Here is a 5113-nt window from a genome sequence, read left to right on the forward strand (position 1 = left end):
CAGAAGGGCCTCCACGTGGCCTGTCCCCTGAGCCCAGGCAGGAGGGCCTTTGGTCCCGGTTGGTGGCACCAACCGGGACCAATAGGCATCCACGCGTCAGCGCTTATGTGGCTGTGGTTTTTGTTTTTTTTGAAGGGGGGGGGGGTTTGGGGGGTTTTGGGGGGTTAATTTAGGTGTTTCATATATTGTGCTATAGCTAGCTAATTAATAGAGAGAAGTGTCCTCTCTTTTGTCCGTGCTTGGTCGACGCTACGTACCATACATACGTATAGAGAGGACTAGCTAGACACGCTAGCTAGCTAGAGTAAGCAAACAGAAGATCATCATGAACATATATGCATACAGAGAGAAGTGATATCGACCACCTCTCCTTCTCCGAGAGATTGGTCGAACAACAAGTTCTCGTATATCTATCCGACACTACCGGCTACATATATACAATAATTATCTTTTACAAATATATAATCTCCTAAAATACGGACGCGTGGTCCACATAGTATTCTCCGTCTTCAGCGATCACGTGGTCAAGAAAGAATGCCGCCAATTCCTCTTGAATTGCTCGCATGCGATCTGGTGCTAGGAGTTCATCCCGCATCCGAAACATCTAATTTTAAGAAGGGGGTCAATACATATATATATATATATATATGAATGAATGAAACTCAACACAAATGATGGTAATAAAATAAAATTGTGAATATTGTTATTTACGCACTTCATATTGTTTGTCGGAGTAGCCCCGCTCACAGGTCGTGTGGCGGATGGACTCGCAAATGTAGTATCCACAGAAATCATTCCCTTGTTCCTGCCACAACCACTTTACAAGAAATAGAGGTCAATCAAACTGATAATTAGCAAGCATGCTAAATGGTATTGATGAAACTAGCGCTTGAATCACTAGGAGATGCCTGGAATATGCTACTATACAGTACTTACTTTCGGGTGCCTAAATTGCAGCTTCTTCGGTAGTCCCGGAGCTTTTTTGGTGAATTTTCTCCAAGCCCTGCCATACAAAGAAAACAATTACTTGATATCAGAAATGAACAAAGTTGCTGATATGGTGGATAATGATCGATTTAACTTACTTCTCGAGCATTTCAGTCATGTCCGCATACTCCTTGGGATCTTTTCGCTTGGAGTCTAAGACAGTTACTACTCCCTTCTCAAGCTTAATCTCTAGGAGAATATAGTGGTAGCTGCGCACACATGCATAACTCATCAGTATTACATTACTATAACCTGGACTAATAAGGAAACCGAATATGCCACAAGACAGTAACACTCACTTGAAGTTGTAAGGAAAGAGTATTATATCTTTGTGTTCATTTATTTCCAATGATCGTAGCAAGTTGGCCTCGGTTTCTTGGGCACGATATTGAACCTCAGTTGCATCTATGAGATACGTGTTAATGAACCCAATATCTCCCACTTGTCTTTTCTTCAATTCGGCGATCTTCAATCTGCATAATATAGTGAGGATAATTATAAATACATGCAAATGAAAGGGCTGAGTTATATAGAGAGACTTAATGACGGAAGTAGTACTACTTACAGACAGTAGGAGGTGACCGTTGCTTTATCGATGGCCAATTGTTTGAAAAACTGATAGAACTCCTCAAATGGAATAGGCAACAGTTCAATTCCAAGGAGGTCATGCTCCTTTTTAACTCTCACATACAAAGTACTCCTCCCCTCAGACTCTTTGCAGGTTTTCATGTACCAATCATGCAATCTTTGCATCATGGTTGATAGAGAACTTTCATCTTTGACGAGAGGCTTCCCGTACTCGTATCTTTGTATCTGCACCTCCAAGATATCATAATGTACATCGTCGGGCAGGTAATCTGCAGGATTGCCATAACCGGGCACCATCCTCGGATCGACGATGTCGCTAGCAGGCACCTTGAGCTGGGGGCACGATTGCTTCGCTTGTTCGCCGAGCTGGGCAATTTGTTTCCCAGCTCGTCGTTCTTTCATCCTTTGATCACTTTTAGTACTTCCCGACCTCTCCGCTTCGGCAAATGCCTTTCCAATAATGCGCTCATAGTTGCCTTTCGGTGGAGACTTGGGTGGTTTTGTCAGGGCAGCCAGAGTGCGCTTCCCTTTCACCAGATCTACCTTCTCCTCCGGAGGTGGATGTCTCTTTGCTTTCAACCCTTGAAACCAGTCATCCACTTCGGTCTGCGCGATCTTCGCGTTTTCCTCCTCGCTCCTCTCGTATGGTAACTTCTCTGGAGTCTTCAGAGAAGGACCGAATCTGTATCTCCTCCCGCCTTTGGTTGTACTGCTAGACGCCGGCAGAGTAGACGGAGCGGATGTCTTTTTTCCTTGCTTACGAGGTGGAGGAGAAGGACTGCGACGCGCCGTAGAAGCCGGAGCGGCGGCGGGTCTCTTCCGCCCTTGCTGACGAGGCGGAGAAGGAGGAGGCTGGCTGCTCGGGCGCGCCGGCGCAGGCGGAGAAGGAGGCGGAGTGCCGCCACGCGCCGGAGAAGGAGCGGGCCGAGTGCCCTGATCGTCACTCGCCGGTGGAGGAGGCGGAGTGCCCTAACTCGCCGGAGGAGGAGGAGGAGGCGGAGGCGTCCAGTTCGGAAGGTTGATGAGATCCTTCCGCCATAGGCATGGAGTCTTCAGAGCAGAACCCAGCCGATACTCCCCTTCACCGGTAGGGTGGTCAAGTTGGAGGTCCTCAAATCCCTCCGTTATTTCATCGACCATCACCTTAGCATATCCTTCGGGAATCGGCCGGCAGTGAAAAGTTGAGTCGGGTTTAGTAGGATAAACTGAGCCAACAGCCGCCTTGACCTTCAAATTGCTCCATTGCGCCATAAGGTGGCAATTTTCAGCATCCGTGATAGCATCCACGGGATAGCTGGCAGGAGCCGTCAAGGCATGCTCTGGCTGAAGCAGCTCGGTGGAAGCCACGCTGCTTTTCCGCTGAGATGGCGGGGTAGCTTCGGGGGAAGCTTCGGCAGGTCGTTTGTTGCGATCTGCTTCTCGTTCCTCTAGCCCCATTACCCTTTCGTGCAGCGACTGTAGTTGGCTCTTCTCCAGTTTCTTCCTCCTCTCGTGGGTTTTGTAACCCCCTGCGTCCGGAAATCCAGCCTTCCACGAAACGGAGCCTGGCGTGCCTCGTGTCCGTCCAGGGTGCTCAGGATTGCCGAGGGCCATTGTGAGCTCGTCCTTCTCCCTGTCTGGAATGAACGTCCCTTGCTGCGCTGCTTCGATATATTGCTGAAGCTTCTTGACTGGTATGTCCAATTGTTCCTCCGTCCAAATGCACTTCCCTGTTATAGGGTCCAAGGATCCGCCGGCCCCAAAGAACCAAGTCCGGCAACGTTCTGGCCAGTTCATTGTCTCTGGTTCGATCCCTTTATCAAGCAGATCATTCTCAGCCTTGGCCCACTTAGGCTGGGCTACGAGGTAGCCACCTGACCCAGTGCGATGGTGAAGCTTCTTCTTCTCAACATTTCTCTTGTTTGTCGCCGACATTTTTTTACTCTTTTCTGATGTCTTGTGGGCCACAAATGCGGGCCAGTCATCTCTGATCTTCTCATATTTGCCAATGAATTCTGGTGTCTCATTTTTTTCGACATACCTATTGAGGTCTTTCTTCCAATTCCTGAATAGGTCTGCCATCTTCCTCAGAGCAAAAGACTTGATTAATGGCTCTATAACTGGCTTCCTCGGATCATCCTCCGGCGGTAGGGTGAAATTTGACTTCAGCTCAGTCCAAAGATTCTCTTTCTGCATCTCATTGACATATGACACCTCAGGGTCTTCGTTCTTAGGCTTATACCATTGCTGGATGCTGATCGGGATCTTGTCCCTAACCAGAACCCCACACTGAGCAACAAATGCCTTCTTTGTCTGGTAGGGTTCAATCGGTTGGCCATCGCGCGCGATTTGTATGATCTCAAACTTTTCATCCGAGCTCAACTTTTTCTTCGGGCCTCGTCTCTTTACCGAAGTTGTGCTCGATCCGGAGGGCTAGAAAAAAGAACAAAGACGAGAGTTAATTAATATGTGTACATACCAAAACAATGAATGCATCAATTAGCTAGTCAGCACAGGCTTAACTAATATATATACCTGGCCGGACTCGGTTTGGTGATCACCGGAGCCGTCCTCACGGTCTACTTCTTCACCCTCTCCTTCTTGCACCGGCATTGGGTCATCGGAGCCATGTAAATCAATGAGGAGAGGGCTAGCTGCTTCTTCACCCTCTCCTTCCAGACCATCGTTGTCGTTGAGAAACATCGAGGAGAGGGCATCACTTCCTTCTGCGATTATGTCCCTCAACAACGCTTCTTGTGCTTCGTCTCGGGGGGTGTCCATAGTTTCTACAAATATTTACAACATGGCAATTATTATTCAAACATGACAGATATGGATATATTAGTGGCAAACGTAGAACTAGCTAGCTAATCACAATAAGGAATCATATTAGTGGCCTCGACGCTGCTTCTCTAGGGTTTGGGGTGGCCTCGACAACACTTCAAGGGTTAGGGGGTGGCCTCGAGAACGCTTCAAGCTAGGAGGGGGTAATATCGACCCCCCCACGTGTTGAAGCTATCGGGAGGGGGTCGGCGTTGAACACTACATATATGTCCCACAAGTGACGTGGGCATCGACGCCCGCGGTACGGTAGAGGGTTGTGGATCACCGAGCGGTCGAGGGTCAAGGGGTCGGGAGGATCGCCGAGGGGTCGAGAGCCTTCGACCCTAGACCCCTTAACGACCCTCGACCCTGAAACCTTCGAACCTTGACCCCTTAACGACCCTCGACCTTGAAACCTTCGACCCTTGACCCCTTAATGACCCTCAACCCTCTACCCTAGTTCCCGACCCTCGACCCCTCGGTGATCCTCGACACCCTCGTTATATCGACAACGAAGCAACATACATATACATGGGAAAATAATGTTATCGGGGAGGGGGTATCGGTACCCCCCCCCCTCGTGTCAAAGTTTCTTCTTTCTCCTCTATTCCTTTCTTTCTTCTTCTCCTCTCATGTTGAAGTTATCGGGAGGGGTATATCAACGATGACAGAGGAGAAGATCGAAGAAAAAAAAAGAAGAAAAAAAAGAGGAGAAGAAGAAAGGAATAGAGGAGAA

This window comes from Triticum aestivum, chromosome 2B (assembly GCF_018294505.1).
Source record: "Triticum aestivum cultivar Chinese Spring chromosome 2B, IWGSC CS RefSeq v2.1, whole genome shotgun sequence".
NCBI lineage: Eukaryota > Viridiplantae > Streptophyta > Magnoliopsida > Poales > Poaceae > Triticum > Triticum aestivum.